Here is a 24,395-nt window from a genome sequence, read left to right on the forward strand (position 1 = left end):
GGCATCAGCTGTAAATAACAAAAGCTTTCTTAATCTGCACAACTAAAGGGAGAACGCAACAAAGAACAGGAAGAGGATGCAGACAATAAATACACAAGAGGTAATGAGAGGAAAGTGGACACAGTCGGGGAGAACAGGTGAACTGAAACACACTCATGAGACATGAGGAAACAAAACTGAATGCAAAGGGCTGCCAAAGTAAAACAGGAAGTGACCGTTAACAGACCTACACATGATAATGATGAGACTGATGGAACAAGAAAGGAAGAAGACAAACTAACTTAGTCCATACAAAGTGGTAGCCCCCCCACCCCCAAGCAGCCAAGGCCTATCAGCATAACTAAGGGGTGGTTCAGGGTCACCTGATCCAGCCCTAACTATAAGCTTGATCATAAAGGAAAGTTTTAAGCCTAAGCTTAAAATAGAGAGGGTGTCTGTCTCCTGAATCCAAGCTGGGGGCTGGTTCCACAGAAGAGGGGCCTGAAAGATGAAGGCTCTGCCTCCCAGTCTACTCTTAAGTATCCTAGGAACCACAAGTAAGCCAGCAGAAGAGCCAATGAAGAGAAGCCAATATGGGTGAATATGCTCTCTCTTTCTAGTCCCTGTCAGTACTCTAGCTGCAGCATTTTGAATCAGCTGGAGGCTTTTCAGGGAGCTTTTAGGACAGCCTGATAATAATGGATTACAATAGTCCAGCCTAGAGGTAATAAATGTAGGAATTAGCTTTTCAGCATCAGTCTGAGAAAGGATGTTTCTAATTTTGGAAATATTGCACAAATGCAAAAAAGCGATCCTACATATTTTTTTAATATGTGCATTGAAGGACATCCTGGTCAAAAATGACTCCAAGATTTCTCACAGTGTTACTGGAGGCCAAAGTAATTCCATCCAGAGTAAGTATCTGGTTAGACACCATGTTTCTGAGATTTGTGGGGCCGAGAACAAGAACTTCAGTTTTATCTGAATTTAGAAGCAGGAAATTAGAGGTCATCCAGGCATTAATGTCTTTCAGACATTCCTGCAGGTTAACTAATTGATGTGTGTCATCTGACTTGATGGATAGATAAAGCTGAGTATCATCTGCATAACAACGGAAATTTATGCAGTGCTTCCTAATAATACTGCCTAAGGGAAGCATGTATAATGTAAATAAAATTGGTCCTAGCACAGAACCCTGTGGAACTCCATAATTAAGCTTTGTGTGTGAAGAAGACTCCCCATTTACATGAACAAATTGTAGTCTGTTAGATAAATATGATTCAAACCACTGCAGTGCAGTACCTTTAATACCTATAACATGCTCTAATCTCTGTAATAAAATGTTATGGTCAACAGTATCAAAAGCTGCACTGAGGTCCAACAGGACAAGCACAGAGATGAGTCCACTGTCAGAGGCTCTAAGAAGATCATTTGTAACCTTCACTAATGCTGTTTCTGTACTGTAATGAATTCTGAAACCTGACTGAAATGACTCAAATAAACCATTCCTCTGCAGATGATCAGTCATCTATTTTACAACTACTCTAATTACAGCCACCTTGAAGGCCTGTGGTACATAGCCAACTAATAAAGGCAGATTGATCATTTTTAAGATTTAAGTATCAATAAATGGAAAGACTTCTTTCAGCAGTCTAGTAGGAATGGGACCTAATAAACATGTTGATGGTATGGAGGAAGTAATTATTGAAGTTATGTCCTGAAGATCAACTGGAGGAGAGAGTCTAAACAAATACCAGCAGTGCTGAAAGCAGCTGAACATGAAGATGTCTTTGAGATGGCTTTGTATCTAGTGTTACATCAATTGTCTTATTTTTTTTTCACTTAGATTCAACTGGCCTTCCAGGTGTTTCCCCGCATTACATGAAGTGTATTTATTACCTCGCCCACTGAAAGGTGGAGGGAGGTGATGTTTTGTTTGTCTGTTATTTTATCTATCGTGATAAAATTTGGTACTGAGGGAAATGATGGCATTATCTATTACAGGAAATAACCCGACATCGTCATGTTTCTTTTGACATCATGACGGCATTGGTCAAAATGCTTTTTTTTCATTATAACTCAAAAATTATTCAACAGACACTATTTACAAAGATTTAAATTTTAAAATGCTAATCAAATTCTTCATCTCCCAGGTCCTGTATAATTGCTTATGTGTAAATATGACATTGATCAATGGTAGTACTTATTGGAAAACTCTTTTTTTTAATATCACTGATATGTCATTTAACCACACTTAACAGAGTTCCATCCATCCATTCTCTTCCGCTTATCCGGGGCCGGGTCATGGGGACAGGAGCCTAAGCAGAGAAGCCCAGGCTTCCCTCTCCCCAGCCACCTCCTCCAGCTCATCCGGAGGGACACCAAGGCGTTTCCAGGCCAGCCGAGAGATATAATTTCTCCAGCATGTACTGGGTCTACCACGGGGCCTCCTCCCGGTGGGACATGCCTGGAACACCACACCCAAGAGGCAGCCAGGAGGCATCCTAATCAGATGCCCGAGCCACCTCAACTGGCTCCTTTCGATGTGGAGGAGCAGTGGCTCTACTCTGAGCCCCTCCCGGATGGCCACACTCCTCACCTTATCTCTAAGTGAGAGGCCAGCCACCCTTCGAAGGAAACTCATTTCTGCTGCTTGTTTTCGCGATCTTATTCTTTCGGTCACTACCCAAAGCTCGTGACCATAAGCGAGGGTAGGAAAGTAGATCGACCGGTAAATCGAGAGCTTCGCTTTTACACTAAGCTCCCTCTTCACCACGACAGACTGGTGCAGCGTCCGCATCACTGCAGAAGCAGCCCCGATCCGTCTATCGATCTCCCACTCCCTTCTCCCATCACTCGTGAACAAGACCCCGAGATACTTGAACTCCTCCACTTGGGGCAAGAACTCGTTCCTGAGCCGGAGAGGGCACTCCACCCTTTTCCGGCTGAAGACCATGGCCTGAGACTTAGAGGTGCTGATTCTCACGCCGGCCGCTTCACACTCAGCTGCGAACCATTCCACTGCGAGCTGGAGGCCACCCCCTGTTGAAGCCAACAGGACCGAATCATCTGCAAAGAGCAGAGATGAGACTCTGAGACTCTGGCTATGCCTAGAAATTCTGTCCATAAAAGTTATGAACAGAACCAGTGACAAAGGGCAGCCCTGACGGAGTCCAGCACCCACAGGAAATTAATCCGGCTTATTACCAAGCTCTCACTGCGGTTGTACAGAGATTGAATGGCCCGCAACAACGGGCCAGACACCCCATACTCCCGCAGGACCTCCCAAAGGATACCCCGAGGGACACGGTCGAATGCCTTCTCCAAGTCCACAAAGCACATGTAGACTGGTTGGGCAAACTCCCACACACACTCGAATATCCTTGAGAGGATAAAGAGCTGGTCCAGCGTTCCGCGACCAGGACGAAAACCGCATTGTTCCTCCTGAATCTGAGGTTCGACTAACGGACGAACCCTCCTTTCCAGCACCCTGGCATAGACCTTTCCGGGGAGGATGAGGAGTGTGATCCCCCGAAAGTTGGAGCACACCCTCCGGTCTCCCTTCTTAAAGATGGGGACCACCACCCCGGTCTGCCAATCCAATGGCACTGCCCCAGATCTCCACGCGATGTTGCAGAGGCGTGTCAACCAAGACAGCCCTACAACATCCAGAGCCTTCAGGAACTCAGGGCGAATCTCGTCCACCCCAGGGGCCCTGCCACCAAGTAGTTGTTTAACTGCCTCAGTGACCTCACCCCTAGTGATGTTCAAGTCATCTCCCTCATCCCCAGACTCTGCTTCCACTAGAGAAGGCGTGTCAGTGGGATTCAGGAGGTCCTCGAAGTATTCCTTCCACCGTCCGACTATAGCCTCACTTGAAGTCAGCAGCACCCCACCCGCACTATAAACCGTGTGAGTGGAGCACTGCTTTCCCCTCCTGAGTCACCTGACGGTTTGCCAGAATCACTTCAATGCAGTCCAAAAGTCTTTTTCCATAGCCTCACCGAACTCCTCCCACACCCGAGTTTTTGCTTCGGCCACTGCCCGAGCTGCATTCCGCTTGGCCTGCCGATACCTGTCAGCTGCCTCCGGAGTCCCACAAGCTAACCAAGCCCGATAGGACTCTTTCTTCAGCTTTATGGCTCCCTTCACCTCCGGTGACCACCATCTGGTTCGGGGGTTACCACCATGACAGGCACCAACCACCTTGCAGCCACAGCTCTGAACAGCAGCCTCAACAATGGAGGTGTGAAACATGGTCCATTCGTATTCAATGTCCTCAGCCTCCCTTGGAATGCTGTCGAAGGTGGGAGTTGAAGATCTCCCAGACTGGGGCTTCTGCCAGGCGTTCCCAGGGCACCCTCACAATACGTTTAGGTGCGCCAGGTCTGTCCAGCATCTTCCCCCGCCACCTGATCCAACTCACCACCAGGTGAGGATCAGTTGACAGCTCAGCTCCTCTCTTCACCTGAGTGTCCTGAACATACGGCCGCAGATCTGATGATATGATTACAAAATCGATCATCGACCTGCGACCTAGGGTGTCCTGGTGCCACGTGCACTTATGGACATCCTTATGTTTGAACATGGTGTTCGTTATGGACAAACTGTGGTTTGCACAGAAGTCCAACAACAAAACACCATTCGGGTTGAGATCGGGCAGGCCGTTCCTCCCAATCACGCCCCTCCAGGTCTCACTGTCATTGCCCACATGAGCGTTGAAGTCTCCCAGCAAGCCTATGGAGTCACCAGATGGAGCACTCTCCAGCGCCCTGCCCAGCGACTCCAGAAAGGGTGGGTACTCTGAACTGTCATTTGGCGCATAAGCACAAACAAAAGTCAGGACCCCTTCCCCAGCCCAAAGGTGCAGGGAAACTACCCTCTCATCCACCGGTGAAAACTCCGACGTACAGGCAACAAGCCGGGGGGATACAAGAATACCCACCCCAGGTTGCCGCCTCTCACCGAGGGCAACTCCAGACTGGAACAGAGTCCAGCCCTTCTTCAGGAGACTGGTTCCAGAGCCCAGACCATGCATTGAGGTGAGCCCAACTATATCTAGCTGGTATCTCTCAACCTCACGCACTAGCTCAGGCTCCTTCCCCACCAGAGAGGTGACATTCCATGTCCCACTAGCCAGTCTCGATAGCCGGGGATCAGTCCGCCCGGGCCTCCGCCCTTGGCCACCGCCCGACACACACTGCACACGACCCCTACGACGCCTCCTGCAGGTGGTGGGTCTACAGGAGGGCGGGCCCATGTAACCTCTTCAGGCTGCGCCCGGCCGAGCACCACGGGCTAATGCCTGGCCACCAGACGCTCTACCTCGAGCTCCCTCCCCTGGCTCCAGGGTAGGGCCCCGGTAACCCTATCCTGGGCAGGGTAAACTGTTCCCTTGCTATTACGAACATAGGGGTCTTCTAAACCGCTATTTGTCTGGACCAGTGTTTCTCAACCAGTGTGCCGCGGCACACTAGTGTGCCGTGGGAGATCGTCAGGTGTGCGGTGGGAAATAATATGCCACGAGTGTCTGTGCTGCAGTAGTGACTGGAGCATAATCATGTAATACTCTTCCATATCACTAGACAAGTTAGCAGCAGGTAGCGAATTGCATTGTACATAGAGACAAGAGAATTAAGCCTCTTTTCCATACGGAACGACTCGCCACGGGTCGACTCGACTCGCCCCGATTTGACGGCATCTCAATTAGAATCAGGTACACTTTGCCGGTCCTTTTTCCTTACTCACTCACCCGAGGTTCTAAGCAATCCGAGGCAATACAAAAATGTGACGCGGAGTACAGCCTGCCACTGATTGGCCAGGGAGTATCGTCACTAGCGGAGGCATGAGAGCGACTCCTTCACCACAATCATTTGTTAAAACCCCACAGCAAGAAACTGGAGGCGCAAAGCACCGGTTGAATGCTCAGACCGACAGTTTGCAGCGGTAGTTTTGCAACATGAGAGCCATCTGAAACGCTCACACAGCATACTATTATAACCCTATACTGCCGGGCGATCACCGCTGAAGCACCGTTACCTGCCCCTACAAACCGAACAGCTGGTTAGCACAGAGCCTGAGGCGGCTGATCAAAGGAACTTTGAATTACCGTAATTACGCGACCTATCGGAAAAATTCAAACAGTTTCTGAAAGCTGAGAAACTGCACTTCACAACCAACATAGGGTATTACTTTGGTGTTATTACGGTAATTGTTGCCGTAAGTCCGCGAACAGCGGCACTTTTGAAGTACACTGAGCTGATTATGACATGTTCGGTGGTATAGGGTTATAGTTAACAATGATAACCTTCATCCATTAAAACATTGTACGGGGACTTATACATGATGATGATATTAAACTGGCATTAGCTGTGAGCTTGCCTCTTTCTCATGTATTGTTGTGTTGTGTTATTCATGGTAATAGAATGCTTTTGGACAGAATTAGAGTTTGCAAAACACTGAAGTTTTCTACTATAAGACCACATTGTTGTGGTATTTGTTATGTTCAAGCTGTGTTTTTGAAGTGGACATGTTAAGTGCACTTTTTATTTGAAAGAAGATATATACTATATTATATGATAAAGTTCTTTTTTGTGTTTATTTGATTCCTATTCAAGACACTTTGATAAGAATGACTATATTGTTAATATAGGCTACAGAGTATCATTTTTCTAAACATTTTTGGCTGGTGGTGTGCCTCGTGATTTTTTCAATGAAAAAAATGTACCTCGGCTCAAAAAAGGTTGAAAACACTGGTCTGGACCCTCACCCAGGACCAGTTTGCCATGGGAGACCCTACCAGGGGGACAAGCCCCCCGGGCAACATAGCTCCTGGGATCACTGGGACACACAAACCCCTCCACTACAATAAGGTGGCGATTCACCAGGGCTTTCAAATTATGCGGTGGCAGGCACATTTTCTGCCTACTCCAGCCGTCTACTTTTTAATTTTCCTAAAAAATTTCCAGAGCCATGTGGACGCAGGTGGCAATATTTACATTCAGTATCAAAATATATTTACATTCTTTCAATCTGAGCCATTTGATCAGTTCACGACTACTATGTGACTATTCATATCGTCTGCTGCCGTCATGGCTTCTCATGAATGTAAGAGAAATAAGAGAAAACAGCAGCCGTCACAAGTCTGTTCGTGCTCTCACGAACAGACTGAGAAACAGCTTCTTCCCTAGAGCTGTGGCCTCCATCACCCCTCTCAACACCTAATAGACTGTAAACTTGAACATTGTGTATTTGCACATCTTCATACAACTATTTTATCCATAATTTATTTTATTATTTATCTTGCAATCCATACTTTTAAAATTGTACTGGTTTTATTGTGTAAATATCCATATGCTTATGTACATATGTTTGCTTCTTCTTAAATATCCATATGCTTATGTAAATACTTTGCTTATTTTTTATTTTACTATCTTTTGGAGAGTGTCAAACTAAATTTCGTTGTATGCAAGTATAATGACAATAAAGGTTCTTCTTCTTCTTCTTCTTCTTCTTCTGAGACAGGCATGGGGACCAGATGATTGGGCTTAAGAAATGGTTCAAGCCCACGTCCGAGGTTGAAAGTAAGTAATCTAGGTATACATGATCAATGTAAAGAATAGAATTCTAATGATGAGATGAGAGAAAGGTCGCCGGCCTCGTGGAATGCGATCATCTGCATGATTTGATGATGAATTTCATAGCCGACCGTGCTGTTCATTCAGGGGCAAGTTTGACCATAAAATAATATGCATTAGCATAGCTTCTGTACTTTTGAAGATTAACAAATGCTTCCTTACTGTACTTAAGTAGGTTTTTCAGGTATCTGTACTTTACTTGAGTATTTATTTTTCTGAGTACTTTTTACTTTTACTCCCTACATTTTTTAAGATTAAGATTAAGATTAAGATAGTGTTTATTTGTCACATGCACAGTTATACACAGTACAATGCACAGTGAAATGTATTTTGTACCTGCAACCATATATACACACACACATATAAATAAGAAGAATAAAAAAAAAAAAAAAAAAAAAAAAAAAAAAAAAAGTAATTCACACTATACACTATACTCTATATACTATACACACTGTTATAAATTATAATATTTACATTGTGCAATAATGGTCCAGTTAGGGCTCAGAGTTGAGCAGACGGATGGCTTGTGGGTAAAAACTCTTCTTCAACCTTTCAGTCTTAGTCCTCAGGCAGCGGTAACGCCGGCCTGATGGGAGCAGGGAGAAGAGAGAGTGTCCGGGGTGGCTGGGCTGTTTTAGGATCTTCATGGCCCTCAGCCTGCACTGCTTGGTGTAAATGTCCTGCAGGTTGGGGAGGGTGGTTCTGGTGGTCCGTTCAGCTGAACGAACCACCCTTTTTAGGGCCATGAAGTCCTGCTTGGTGCAGTTTCCCATTCAGGTGGTGATGCTCCCACGCATGATGCTCTCGATGGTGCAGGTGTAAAAGTTCCTGAGCACCTTGAGTGGGAGCTTGAAGTCTCTCAGCCGCCTGAGGAGGTAGAGACGCTGTCTGGCCTTCTTCACAGTGATGTTTATGTGATGAGTCCAGGACAGGTCCTGTGAGATGGTCACTCCCAAGTATCTGTACTTTCTACTTCTTACATTTTCAAACAGTTACTTTAGGTTTAACACGTCAGAGAAAAGGTTGCATTTCCGTCAAACATCAAACGATCTGAGCCTAAACGGAGGAATATTAACATATAAGAGACAATCGTACTGGCGTATCCTCATCACCGGGGCTTATCGGGTACAAAGGGATTAAATACGCAAACCCATATAATTAATGTATCGTTTATAGCGCTATAATCTGGGGTTACAGCGGGCCGGACCGAGTCTGTAAGTTGTGCTGGCGGGACATAAGCAGCTGTGCTAGCGCTACTGAAGAGGAGCGAGCATGAAGGGAGTAACGTGTGGCAGGTAAATACAACGTTTCTAAGTGCTCAACTAATATCAGCAAACACACAAAGTGTGTGCAGTTTGTCACACAGTGTGTCTGCTAGCTAAAAGAAGAGCTGCTGCATTTCAGGGAGAGCAAAGAGAGAGTTCACTCAGAGATGGAGAAAGAGGACAGGAGAGGAAGAAGAGAGGTTAGAATTAAAGGTAAGAACTGCAAAACAAACTGAAGTATGCTGACTTTGTGTTATTCAAAGATTGCATGAAAATACTGCAGTTTAGTGTGTGATAAACAGGTCAGCTTGCTGTACTGTATTTACAGTAAAGCTCTGTGTTGGTGCACAGAGGCTGTGTTCATGGTCACAGTTACAGGTTACATCAGTGCAGCAGAGATGAGTTTGAATCAAAGCTGCTGATGCTGAGATTCATTCACTGAGTCCAACATTTCTACAGCCTGTATGCTGTCAGTGTAGGGGATGGAGATCAGCTCAGATAGCTGTGAAATACTGGGTTACATCTTTGTGAATCCAGTTCATCCACACAGAGCAGTAAACCCAGTGGTGGCCAAAGTACTGACATTCTGTACTTAAGTAGAAGTACAAGTACTTGTGTTAAAAACTACTCTGGTAAAAGTTGAAGTATTGGTTCAACTTCTGTACTCAAGTAAAAGTAAAAAAGTACAGGCTCTGAAATCTACTCAAAGTAAGAAAGTAAAAGTAGCTCCTTGGAGGACGTTTCTACCTCTTTCTTAAATCGTCCTCCATCTGAGTGAAGATATCGCTCATTCTTTGCTCTCCCTTAAAATACAGCAGCTGTTCTTTTAGCTAGCAGGCTCACTGTGTGACAAACTGCACACACGTTTTTTGTCCTTTACGTTTTCTGTCATTTATTTTCCTCACCGTTTCGGCGTGCAGCCTCTAAGTAAAGCGCAACTTCCTCTTGCTCTTTCCGGTCTCCGAGCGAGCGTTGCAGGAGCCTCTCCCTCTACCGTGTCGGGTGTCTGTTCCCTCCCTTCCACCCTGTTGTTGCGACTTCTAAAAAAAAACCGCTCCAACCAAAAGCCGGCTCCCGCACTGACCGGAAATGCAAACGTTTCTCAGACACATTAAACCTAATGTAATGAGCTTGTTTTGAAAATGTAAGAAGTAGAAAATACAGATACTTGTGTAAAAATGTAGTGAGTAAAAGTAAAAAGTTGTCAGAAAAATAAATACTCAAGTAATGTACAGATACCTGAAGAATCTACTTAAGTACAGTAACGAAGTATTTGTACTTCGTTACTGTCCACCACTGAGTAAACCTCAGAGCAGCAGCAGGTCAGCTGATCACAGCCTGCACACAACATCATTTAGTGGAGCTCACAATAGAAAGTTGTGGTTCTTCTCCCCATGCAGAGCCACTACAGCTGATCTTAGGGTTCCTCCACCTTCTGAATCCCACTGTAACCCCTGAGTATCCTCATGTTTGTGTTTAGGTGGAGGCACAGTCACCCTCTACTATGGAGGACACAGAGAACAGAGCTGTGTTTAAATTCCCTTTCACAGTTTGTGTCCTACATAACAGATTCAAGCTGAGTGCATTCATTAGGATTAAAATTTAGATTGGAATGACGTTTCTATTCTCATGCATTATTTTATATTATTACAATAATATATAATGAGGTTCAGTTAGCTTTACACAAAAATAGCAGGTAGAAACGTCCTCCAAAGAGCTACTTTTACTTTCTTACTTTGAGTACATTTCAGAGCCTGTACTTTTTTACTTTTACTTAAGTAAAGATGTTGAACCAGTACTTCAATTTTTAACAAAGTATTTTTTCACACAAGTTCTACTGAAGTACAGAATGTCAGTACTTTTGCCACCTCTGTTTAAAATTAAACCATAACACTGTTGAGTTGCATTGCATATAAGTAATGGTTTGTGAACACATCGGCCGTGGCATTTCTTCCTTTCATAGTAGAAGTTGTTCATTTATAGTAACTTTGATATATTTATGGGAGTACTGAATGAAAGTCTTTAAAAAGTAGTAAAATGTAGGGGATAGTACTCATAAAGATTCAAGATTCAAGATTCAAGATTCAAGAAGTTTATTGTCATGTACACCGCAAAACACTGTGGTTATGCTGAGCAATGAAATTCTTACTTGCGACTGCTTTACAAACAATTGAAATAAGCAACTAAGTTAAAATAAAATTTAAGAACTAGTATATTAGGAAAGTAAAAGTAGAAAATAAAAATAAATAAATAATAAAGCAAGTGCAATATATACAGATATATACAGATGAAAGAAAGGCAGGTAATCACAGTTTGGTAATCAGTCAGTGGTTCAGTAGCCTGATGGCCTGTGGATAGAAACTGTTTTTTTAGTCTGGTTGTTCTTGCTTTTACACTCCTGTAACGTCTGCCAGACGGCAGGAGTGTGAACAGTGTGTGCTGTGGGTGGGTACGGTCCTTGATGATGTTGTGTGCCCTCTTTATTACCCGGGTATTATAAGTGTCCTGTAGTGATGGGAAGGCAGCTCCACAGATGAATTGTGCTGTTTTGATGACACGCTGGAGAGCCTTCCTGTCCTGACTAGTGCAGTTTCCATACCACACTGTGATGGAGTTTGTCAGGATGCTCTCCACAGTGCATCTGTAAAAGTTGCTGAGGAGCTTGGGGGATAATCCGAATTTCCTCAGTTTCCTTAAGAAGAAGAGTCTCTGCTGAGCTTTCTTGACAGTCTGTGCTGTGTTGTAGGTCCAAGTGAGGTCTTCACTGATGTGGGTGCCAAGGAATTTGAAGGTCTTCACTCTCTCCACCTGAGTCCCGTTGATGAATAATGGAGCATGCTGGTCTCTTCTCTTCCTCGGGTCAATAATCATCTCAATAAAAGCAAAACAGATGGGAAAAGACGCCCATGGAGGACAGCAAAGGTCTTGGTCATAAGGTGCCTGCTACTTCGGCATGCCCCCCTGCTACTCCAAAACAATTTGAAAGCCCTGTTCACGGAGGAGACTTAACAGAGTTGTTGAAGTATTTTGAGAATTCTAAATAATCACATGCAGAGATGCAAAAATATAGTTTAAGAGTTTATTTAAAGATTTAAGTAAGGAAAAAATGAAGGAGAGTAGGAGAGAAAAAAGAGAGGGAAGAGTAAGATCCCAGCAATCAGAATATGATCCCAAGCACTAGGTGACAGTGGGGAGGGAAAACTCCCTTCTAAAAGGAAGAAACCTCCAGCAGAACCAGGTTCAGGGAGGGGAAGCCATCTGCTGAGACCGGCTGTGTGTGTGTGTGTGTGTGTGTGTGTGTGTGTGTGTGTGTGTGTGTGTGTGTGTGTGTGTGTGTGTGTGTGTGTGTGTGTGTGTGTGAGAAAGGAAAGAAGAGGAGAGTGAGGAGGATAGGGACTGAGGCTGGAGGGAGGGTGATAGAAGGGAAGATAGAGGTTGGAGAGAAGAGGGAGGAAGAGGAGGCTAATCCTCAGGTGGAACTGAGCAGCAGAACCACCACCAGATGCCACGTTGTCCGTTCTCATTCTGCTCCTGCATTTTCACCTTCTTTGCCTCTTTCTCCCATATTTCCTGCTGTTTTTTTTTTGCTTTTTTTCCTCAAGAATTTTGTGCAGTTTCCTTACTTCCTCTTCTCGTTTTTTCATCTGCTTATTTGATTCTTTCACTCTGGCTTTCTCCAGTTTGTTTTCTATTTTATCTCTCTGTTTCAGGAGCTTCTTTATTTCATTACTATCTTTATCTATGTCTGACTGTCCGAGCTGCAAATTAATCACTTCCAGCAGGTTCATTGTCTCTTCTTGTATCTTTACGAGTTCTGCTCTTTCAGTCTTTGTCTCCTGAATTTCCTTTTTCTTCTCTTCCAGGTCTTTCAGCAATTTTGTCAGTTCTTTCTTTGCCTGACTTTCTTTCTGACATTCCTGATGCTGTCCATCAGGGGGCCCCGAAGCTCTCCTACATTTGTGATGAAACTTTATTTTTTTTTAACATGCCAGTGTCCTAAAGAAAGGAAAAAACTATCCCACTTCCTCATATTTGTACAACTGTAACAATACTAATTTAATGAGTAGGCCACTTACTGACTGACTGCGTGTGTCATCGAGAATTCAGGTAGTTTGGCCAGGCATGCGCATCAGCAGTGCTCCAGGTGACGTGATGGTCCGTCGGTTTCGTTTCGTTTGTTGATGAAGCTACGACACAGAAATATGACAGAAAGGAGCCGTACCTGTGAGGCAGAGAGGAGGGAAAAGAGAAGATTAGAGGAAGAAAAAAGACAAAGGTATTGTAATGATCCATGATGGACGTTATTGCTAAATGTGTGTCACAGTTATTGTTCTCTTTAAGTTAGGTTGTTTTGGGGTTGAACCGGAAGGAGATGTGGGGGGTCGCTCTTGGGAGGGAGGTCTCTTTTTTTCTTGTGAGAGTTAGAGTTGGCTGTATCCGGCGAGAGCTGTTCTGTGTGTGTCCGGCCTGATTAAATGGTGTTAGTAACGAAACCTCTGCCTGGTGCTTGGGTGACATAACGGAACGTTACACTGGTGTCAGAAGCTTAAACTACGAACTACCACGCCTGGATCTATTACCAGCGGCTCTGCTCACGGCTCAGGGACACAACTCCCGATTATGCGGAGGAACACTGTTAAGAAGGAGGAGCAGGAGATGGATATCCGACCCGCTCGCAGCGTGAGGGAAGCGGCGCTCCAGCTGGCTGCTGAGGCTGGGTTCTCCCCAGGTTTGTCTCGGCTGGAGGGCCGTTCGCGCCATGATCGCCATTTCGGCGGGACGGAGCGGAGGTCATGTGATGTAAACAATGATGGCAGCGCCCATGCACAGCCGGCTACGGTAAACATAAATACACCCAAGTTCAGCGGTAAGACGCCGTGGGAAGTGTTTATTGCTCAGTTTGAACTATTAGCTGCTGCAGCTGGCTGGTCTGTCGAACATAAAGCATTGCAATTAGCTCTGTGCCTGTGTGAGGATGCAGCAGCATGCCTGCTGCTGCTGAGTGAAAGAGAGAGGGGAGACTATACTGCTCTAGTTGGGGCACTCCAGAGACGGTTTGGGCAGTATAACCAGCCTGTGCTACTGAGGTCAGAGTTTCACAACAGACGGAGACTGCCTGGAGAACCGCTGCGTATCCTGGCCCATGACATTGAGTGCAGACAGAGCTCGCCCGTGATCAGTTCCTACAGGCCCTCAGTCCCAAAGAGCTCCGTATTCAGACACAGCTTGCTCGTCCAACCACACTCAGTGCAGCTCTGGAGTTGGCGTTGGAGAGGGAGATGCTGACAGGATCTCCTGGAGGGGCTGAGGATTCACCAGTGGTCAGAGCAACATCTGCACCTGCTGAGCGGACGGAGAGGCAGGGGGGACCACACAGCATGACCCAGGCGGCTGCTCTTCAGTCACCTTCTCCCCGTGCTGGCACACGCCGCCGACCACAAAGCTGCTGGGGATGTGGACAAGCTGGACATCTCATCAGGCAGTGCCCCAGGTTTGCAGCGGCGCAGGGAAACGGTCAGGGGCCCGTGTAGGTGGGAGTACACGGGCCGTCGTGACCAACACCCCCACACCACCCACATTGTCACCTGGCATGGTCATTACTGTAGGCTGGACCCAAGTTGGTGACTTTTGCCACATTCCGGTGGTGGTTGATGGGGTATCCTGCACAGCACTCCTCGACACAGGGTCCAACACAACACTGGTCCGACCTGACATCATTCCAGCTGGGACTGCCATGCAAACAACCAATGTGCAGCTTAAGACAGTGACTGGTGACCTGGCCCCCATAAAAGGGAGGGGGATGTTTCAGTTTAAGGTTGGAGACCTAACCATGCCTTTTGCTGCCTGGGTGGCTGACGTCCAGGATGCCTGCATCCTGGGGCTGGACTTTTTACGAGCCATTGATGGTGTGCTGGACCTCGGGGAAGGCTGTCTGTTACTCCCGGGAGGAGAGAGGGTGCAGCTTAAACCCCCACCTTTAAACCCATCCCCTGCTGTAATAGCGGCTTGCACCTCGGAGTCCCCTGTATTACCACTAGTTGAACAGCGAACTGATGAAGAGGAGAGGCTGTCAGCAGTGAGAAACGTCTGGTCCAGGAACTGTGAGGGCCTGACTCAGCAGCAGCAAGGAAGTCTATGGCAGGTGCTCTTGGACTTTAAAGACATTTTTGCCCTCACAGAGTGTGATGTAGGCCTGACACACTTGGTGGAACACGTTATTGACACTGGGGATGCTCGTCCTGTTAAAATGCGTCCTCGTCGCCTTCCTCTGGCTCATCAGGAGGCGGCTGACCAAGAACTGCGTGAGATGCTAAAGATGGGCATCATAGAGCCATCTGAAAGTCCCTGGGCATCTGCTGTGGTGATGGTGCCCAAGAAGAACAGTCCACGAATGCGCTTCTGCGTGGACTACAGGCCACTTAATAAAGTTACTAAAAAGGACTCTTATCCCCTTCCCAGAATCGATGAGTCTCTCGACCTGGTGGCAGGGTCTTCTTGGTTCTCCACCCTGGACCTGCGAAGTGGTTACTGGCAGGTGCCTCTGTCCCCAGATTCTAGACCAAAGACGGCCTTTTGCACGAACAGGGGACTGTGGCAGTTCAGAGTCCTGAGCTTTGGCCTGTGCAACGCCCCAGCCACCTTTGAGAGACTTATGGACGGTGTGCTGGCTGGTGTCCCAAGACAGCAGTGTCTGGTCTACCTGGACGACCTCCTGGTGCATGGGACCTCTTTTGAAACCACCATGGATACCCTGAGACAGGTAATGGAGAGAGTAAGGGCCGCAGGCCTTAAGCTGCACCCGGACAAGTGTCACTTCATGAGGAGGGAGGTGGAGTTCCTTGGTCACAAGGTGGGTCGGGAGGGCATCAGCACTTTGGAGGAAAAAGTGCAGACCATTAGGGACTGGCCCACTCCCGCAGACCAGGTGCAACTAAAAAGCTTCCTGGGACTGGCGTCATATTACAGGAGGTTTGTAAAAGGCTTCTCCTCCATAGCTGCACCACTCTTTCGCCTGCTGCAGAAGGATCACGACTTCAGCTGGACCCAAGACTGTCAGCAGGCATTCGACACCCTGCGCAGATCCCTGACGGAGTCTCCGATCCTTGCCCCACCTGACCCCGCACTACCATTTGTCCTGGACACAGATGCAAGTAGTGTGGGACTGGGAGCCGTGCTGTCGCAGGTCGGACCTGAAGGTGAGAAGGTGGTGGCATACTTCAGCCGGGTCCTGAATAAGAGTGAGCGACGCTATTGTGTCACACGGCGAGAGCTCCTGGCTGTGGTGATGGCAGTGAGACACTTTAAGTACTACCTATGTGGCACGCCTTTTATCATCAGGACTGATCATGCCGCCCTCCAGTGGCTTATGTCTTTCAGAGAACCAGAGGGGCAGGTGGCTCGTTGGCTGGAGGAGCTCCAGGCCTTTAATTTCACTGTGGAGCACAGAGCAGGGGCACACCACTCCAATGCGGATGCACTATCCCGCCGCCCATGTGCCGCGACAGGCTGCCGGTATTGTGGGAAGCGGGAGGAGAAGGAGAGGGAACTCACAGCAACAGATAATCCTGCACAGCTCTCCTGCAGGGCACTCCTAGTGGTGGACATGGCAGAATGGAGGGCCCAGCAGGAGCAAGACACCGACCTGCTACCAGTACTACGATGGCTTGAGAACGAGCAGCGACCTAACTGGGATGAGGTTACCGGGCTCTCTATCGCCACCAAAGGGCTGTGGGCCAAGTTCAATGCTCTAAGGTTGGACAAGGGAGTGCTGCAGCGCGGCTGGAAAGATCCTGCTACAGGTGAGGAAAGGTGGCAAGTTGTGGTACCCAAGTCGCTAAGGCCAGCGGTGCTGGAAGCCTGCCATGGGAGTAGAGGCGCTGGCCACTTTGGCGTGTCAAAGACCCTTCGCCGCCTGCGCCAGGGTTACTATTGGGGCCAGCAGCGTAGAGATGTGGAGGGCTTCTGCCGAAGCTGTGACTCCTGTGCCGCCCACAAAGGTCCGCTGGACCAGTCCCGTGCTCAACTTCAACAGCAACCGGCAGGTGCACCGATGGAGCGAGTGGCTGTGGACATCATGGGGCCATTTCCCCGGACTGATAGGGGAAACCGCTATGTGGTTGCTGCTATGGACTATTTTACCAAATGGCCGGAAGCATACGCCATCCCGGACCAGGAGGCGGAGACAGTGGCTGACACATTAGTGGAGGGAATGCTCAGCAGATTTGGAACGGCAGGGGTTCTTCACAGTGACCAAGGCCGTAACTTTGAGTCCAGGGTGTTTGCTGCCATGTGCGAACGCCTTGGAATTCAGAAGACCCGCACCACGCCACTCCACCCCCAGAGTGATGGCCTGGTGGAAAGGTTTAATAGGACACTGGCCCAGCAGTTAGCCATCATCACGTCAGAACACCAGCGTGACTGGGACACTCACCTCCCACTCATCCTAATGGCCTACAGGTCGGCCGTCCAGGACTCCACCCAGTGCACACCCGCCCTGCTCATGTTAGGGAGAGAACTAAGGACCCCTGCTGAACTGGCTTTTGGGAAACCTCCTGATGCTCCGGATGCGCCACCGGGTCAAAGCTATGCCAGGAAGCTGCAGGACCGACTGGAGTCGGCGCATTCCTATGCTCGGGACCAGCTGGCAAAGGCGGGACTGCGGCAAAAGAGAAACTACGACCTGACTACTAAAGGGAGGCACTTCCGTGCTGGAGAGCTGGTGTGGGTCTACAGCCCGAAGAGAAAAAAAGGACGGTGTCCTAAACTGGACAGCAACTGGGTTGGACCCTGCAGTGTCCTGGAACGAGTTGGGGAAGTGGTTTATAGAGTACAGTTACCACCTAGAGGCAGGAAAGTGGTCCTGCACAGAGACAGGATGGCCCCTTATAAGGGTCGTTCTCCTTCCCCTTTCTCTGAGGGATGTGTGCAAATCCCCCACACTCCAGCTCAGCTGGACTCCCAGCTGGACATGGCTCCCTCCCCATCCCCTTGTTCTCCCCCTCAGTTTCCTGTAGTTCATGCCACCCCTCGGAAGCCAAGGAGGCGACGTCAACTGCCTCCCCGCCTCAGAGACTGTGTTTTTCCCTCGAGGACGAGGAACTTTTTGTTGGGGGAGCAGTGTAATGATCCATGATGGACGTTATTGCTAAATGTGTGTCACAGTTATTGTTCTCTTTAAGTTAGGTTGTTTTGGGGTTGAACCGGAAGGAGATGTGGGGGGTCGCTCTTGGGAGGGAGGTCTCTTTTTTTCTTGTGAGAGTTAGAGTTGGCTGTATCCGGCGAGAGCTGTTCTGTGTGTGTCCGGCCTGATTAAATGGTGTTAGTAACGAAACCTCTGCCTGGTGCTTGGGTGACATAACGGAACGTTACAGTATGTTTCCATAAGCAATTACAATAGTTTAGTTTGTAACCAGCTACAAACGTACTTAGCTATCGCTAACTGGCTAAGTATGGTATTTATCATGTCACTGTGTCTCTGTCAAAAACAACCTGTCAGCGTGTGTCACCTTCCTTACTCTGTTACTAGTTAATATACTTTTTGCTTGGATCTTATCATCATGGTCGTGGGATTATGACCCAGCGTTTATAATTTTAGGACATTCATTTTTCAATTTATATTGTTAATGTTACTGTTTGATTCCTAGTTTCTTGTGTTGTTGCAGTTTTGAATTTTTGTCTTTTTCTGCTAATTCCTGGTTGGTTTCATTGTTTCTATCCTCAGGCTTCTTAGTTTTCTGAGATCTGTTCTTGGCTGTTGTTTACTTTCTGTTTAATCCTGTTTCAGTTCCCAAGCTTCCACCGCGGTCAAGTGAGCCCTCATTTTCGAAGACGCAGTCAAGCTAGCCGCACATAGAATTACGTTGCCCATTTATACCGCATATTACGGTACGGCTGCCAGTCGCCCTAAATAACACATCGGAAGTGTTGTTATCCTTCAATGTACACCATTGCAATGCATTTTTCATAAAAAAAAATACTGTCAAGCCTCTAAATACTCAGCTTTGTAAAGGTGTAATTTATTTATCATCTCAATCTTTTAAAACAAAAATGAATTCATGTATACTCCACTTTTTTACTCAAAGTGACATTTTTGAGGTGTATTCATAGGAGTGCTGTTCGAGGTGACGCAGAGCTTTCGCCTGATTCTTGCTCACCTTGACCCCCACTGTATATGGACTGACTTTCATCTCAAATAACTGTACGGTTTTCGAGAAAATTGCTTTCAAAAACCAGTTACATTTCTGTACTTCATTTGTTCCTAAAATTGGTGTACTCTTTGGGACCCACAATAATAAGACAAAATCAGTTTTAATGTATTCAAATATATGCATAGTTTCAAGGTTATATAAAGTTTCTACCAAATGTGATACTGCTAATAAGTGGTTAGTTTGTGATATTACCGGACCTTAGTGCTTGTGTATTGAAATTGGAGTCCCAGTCAAGACAGTGAATGACAATTTCAGAATGATAGAAAGGACAAAGATGAATTCCAACTATGTATTTGAAAAAGATTTTGAAAAAGATTTCAGATTAAACACACTGGCAATATAGAACATTCATGCATGAACAGTGATAATTAAATCTAGAAAGTCATGTTCAAAAAAAAAAACACTTAATATTTAAAATATCTTGCTTTTATAAAGCAGTAACAACACATTTTTATCATGGGGACTTATTTCAGACACAGAACGCAATTCCAGTCTGTGCTGCGTGCTTGGACAAGCTGGGCTTTTTCCACATCCAGGCATTCTGAGTGGAACCAGCGCATACAGCTATCACACTGTATCTGTAACAAATAACTGGGCGTTATAACTGTCCAAGTAGATGAGTTTGACATAAATACATCAATGTTCTCCTAAACAGGAAAATACTTTGTCCTAGAGAACAATGTACTTAAGAAATGAATGAATGAAAAGGAAATTATATATAAAGGACTACTGTACCCAGTCAGTGGTGGATGGCCCTGCACATGGTGGCTTACTTGATGCACACATGGCACAGTTGTTGTCGCTGTCAAATACTAAAACCAAATCTAAGATTAGTAATATTGCTTAATATACAGACTTGAATTTAACAATAAAATCTTATCCACCTGAGGCATCAATGATTGTCTGGGCCAAAGACCTTCGTGCTTGGGCCATCTCTTTTTTAGTGGTCCCAAATTTCATCTTTGGTTTCTCTGGGAAGGCTTTCATTACTGCTTTGGCCATATAAAGTCAAGCACTATGATTATTCTATGCATTTTCATTTTAATTACAAATATAACGAACAAAACAAAAAAGATCAATTAAATATTGTCTCAATTTGCAATCAAAGATTGCGCCAAAGTAATCCATGTCACCAGGGCACCCTGGTGGGCTACAAAGGTACTCCAGGTGGGCCGCAGTAATAAATTCTTTAACTCTGTAATTCATATCAGAAAATATCAAATAAGTAGTAACATATTTTTTATAAAGTTATTTATTTATTTATATTAAACATGAGTGTTTTTTATTTGTTAAAATTTTGAGGAACTACATTAACGTGTGTTGTATTTTAATTATATTGAATATTTAAGATTACTGGCCCATGGAATTCTTGTTTTCAAGTGGGACACAGGACTCCTGATTTTTTGAATGGCTGCTTTACAGACGTGGCAAAACTTTGTAAGTGTTTTAACAGTGAAGTAAAACTTGATTTTATGTAACCTATGAGAAACAGATCTGATAATAGCACACTAAATTAATATGAAAAAGAACGGCCCTCTGGGAAGTTGGCATTGTCAAGCTGTCAAATACTGGCTATGTTGTAGTATTAAATAGTTAAATGTTACAACTGCTTTAAAAAGGAGACATAAATATTTCTTGAAAGCAAAAGATTCTGTGATGATGGAAAGCACCATAAATTTTTTTCAACTGTGAAAATTGTATAATTATCAATGATAATGTCAGTAGGTAGGTAGCTATAAGGCCTCTAAAGGATGTTTTCTAAAATTACAAACTATTCATGTGAGAAGATGTTGAGAGGTCATGGCCATGTAGAACATGCTTGTACTACGATTTCAAATAATGTAGAAAAAAATAAAAAACCAGCAGGTAAAAATGGACAATAGTTTTATTGTTATATGTTTGTTTTCTTGGATTGCTTGCAAGCTTTACATACAAATTGCCCTAGTAGTGCACTGACTGTAAGTGTCAATAGTAAAATCTCACAAATTAGCACAGACTGAAGAAAGACAAAAGTTGAATTGACAGTATTATTAAACCACTGTCTTTTATTGGCAAACCCAGATTAAATACAACTGCAACTACAGTAATTCAAAGACAGGGTCTTAACAATAATGGGGCAACAGTGACCACAGTAAACCACCAAAGGATCTGAAAATTGTTATGGCCCTAATTATGTCTGTTTAAGAACAAGAGAAGTTGAATGTTTGTTAGTAATATTCTTTTGGATCTTCTTCTTCAATTCAGCTGGTAACTCACTGTATTATTTTCCTCCATCACATCACCCCTCTGCATGTGCTCCTTCAATACATCCATGAGTTTCCTCTGTGTTATTCCTCTATTCCTCCTGCCTGACAGCTCCATCTGCAATGTCCTTATCTAATGTACTTGGAATTCCTCCACTGTAAATCTTAAAATCTTCTGATCGGTAAAATAGGCATGTGCCACTGGCAGAGAAATAGTTGCGTCACCTTGAACAGCGCTCCTATGAATACAGTTGAAAAATACCAATAATAATACATTACTGTACTTGGGATTTTGAAAGCAATTTTCTCAAAAACCGTACAGTTATTTGAGATGAAAGTCAGTCCATATACAGTGGGGGTCAAGGTGAGCAAGAATCAGGCGAAAGCTCTGCGTCACCTCGAACAGCGCTCCTATGAATACAGTTGAAAAATACCAATAATAATACATTACTGTACTTGGGATTTTGAAAGCAATTTTCTCAAAAACCGTACAGTTATTTGAGATGAAAGTCAGTCCATATACAGTGGGGGTCAAGGTGAGCAAGAATCAGCTGAAAGCTCTGCGTCACCTCGAACAGCACTCCTATGAATACACCTCAAAAATGTCACTTTGAGTAAAAAAGTGGAGTATACATGAATTCATTTTTGTTTTAAAAGATTGAGATGATAAATAAATTACACCTTTACAAAGCTGAGTATTTAGAGGCTTGACAGTATTTTTTTTTATGAAAAATGCATTGCAATGGTGTACATTGAAGGATAACAACACTTCCGATGTGTTATTTAGGGCGACTGGCAGCCGTACCGTAATATGCGGTATAAATGGGCAACGTAATTCTATGTGCTGCTAGCTTGACTGCGTCTTCGAAAATGAGGGCTCACTTGACCGCGGTAAGCTTCCTGTGTTTTCGGTTCTGTTTGGTGTTTAATTGTTTCTGGTTTGTTCTCCTGTTCAGTGGATTCAGTCCTGGTCTCTGATCCTTGTGCTATATTTAAGTCCTCCTCTTGTGTTTAGTTATGATCTTGTTGCTCTAGTTGTAGGTGTTGTGGTCCCTCAGTGTGTCTGCTTCCCTGTGTCCTCAAATCAATATTTGTTTCCATGTCTACTTCCTGTTTTGCTTTGTATCATATACAATTTTACTCCCCTTGTCTTGTTCTGCTGTGCTCCCTGGTGTGTCCTCTCTCCCTGCAGGCTGCAGACGATACACACACCTCGTGTGTGTATCGTCTGTGTCCTCCTGGTCATTGTCACATCATCTCACTCGGGTAGTGTGTTTCCTGGTTCCGAGTTTCCCGGAGTATTCCTAGTTGTTGACCCATTAGCTCCAGGGGAGCTTTCTAGTTTTCTTGTATCTGATGTGCATCCAGAAACAAAGCTGTGTATTTCTGAGTTCATGCTTTCCCTCCTGAGTCCTGTATTTGGGTCCTTATCCTGTCTGCCACACTGCAGAATGATCACTCTTATATGTCAGGGCTGTTCAGTATTTACAAGGTTCAGTGGATGGGACATGCTAGCTTTGAATACCTTGGTTTTATTCATGCATGTTCAGACAGAACTGCATCTGTGAGCTGTGGTGGTTTATCGTGGTTTACTCACTGTTCCTGTGGTGACAGCATTTTGTTGTTTTCACACTGTGGTCAGGTTGCATGGATAGACTACTGGACCTCACTTTTATGTCCCATTTGTGCTCTTGGAGTGCCACCTTGCCATTTTGTGGTATAGCAGCGTAATGACAGTACTGGGCCCAATTGTTGAGCACTTGTGTGTGATAATACGCTATTGATGCTCAGCAATTCTGTATGCTGCATAATTATTATTTATATATTACAAATGGCATATTTACTAGTCTGTAATTAGGTGCATTTGCACAGTAATGCACAAATCTCCATCTTTTGGATGAAAAATGTCCAAAAGCAGGTCAAACATCCTAAATTACATATTTCCTAAAAAGTCTATGCCCTCTAGATCAGATATGGAATGTATTCACCTATGTCATGGACATAGTTTTACAATGTGTATCATATTGAAATACATTGTTTTTCAGTGTGCTGAGACCGAAACAGCGATGCATCCCAAAAATTAATATTCAACTTCAACCTTTCGGTATTAATAACAGTTAGGCTCAGGAGACAATGAAGTGGTATGAGGGGGGCCCCCCAAATCAAATTTCGCTTAGGGCCCCTTCAAGGCTCGGGCCGGCTCTGCTTACACAGGAGGAAGCACTTTGGTGAAGTCTACTTCAGTGCAGACTGGCTTTTTAAAGAATCAGTCAGCCCTTTGCAATTTTTGCTCTATATCTTTTCTGTTTACATTTTAATAGCACGGCTGTGAGTCTTTTGTTATGAAGCAAAAAAGCATTAATTTATTTAAGGAGAATTATTATTTAAATATGTCAGTGGTTTATTTTTGACCAATTTCTCATGTAGATCTACAGCTGAATGTTAATAAAAGTGTCTGTGTGACATTTGGGACAGGTAGCTTTGACTCAGAAGTGCCTTATTGTTTATACCTTTGGAAAAAAATATCGCCATTCAGGTAAAAAAATATTGAGATATTATTTTTGGTCCATATTCCTCAGCCTTAGTAGTTCTAAACATATTTAGTATGTTTTTTCTTCACTTTTTGTCTCTCCAAAGATGTTATTCCTTTCTCCTACAGCTTAGATTGCAACTACATGCAAATAACCAATTATGCAAATTAGGTGATGATATCATATAGCAACTTCTAGCGACTTTTAGGACAGCCAATAGCTACTTTCCTTACTGAGGAGTTGGCAACAGTGATTTTTTTTCTCTAATGTCTAAAGTTTTATTTGTAAAGAAATCCATGAAGTCACTACTAGTTAAAGTGAAAGGAATACTCGGCTCTACAGAGCTCTGACTCTTTGTCAGCCTGGCTACAGTGCTGAAAAGAAACCTGGGGTTGTTCTTATTTTCTTCAATTAATGATGAGTAGTAAGATATCCTAGCTTTATGGAGGGCTTTTTTTTATAGAGCAACAAACTATTTTTCCAGGCAAAATGAGCATCTTCTAATTTAGTGAGACGCCATTCCCTCTCCAGC

Source organism: Archocentrus centrarchus, chromosome 24 (assembly GCF_007364275.1).
Source record: "Archocentrus centrarchus isolate MPI-CPG fArcCen1 chromosome 24, fArcCen1, whole genome shotgun sequence".
NCBI lineage: Eukaryota > Metazoa > Chordata > Actinopteri > Cichliformes > Cichlidae > Archocentrus > Archocentrus centrarchus.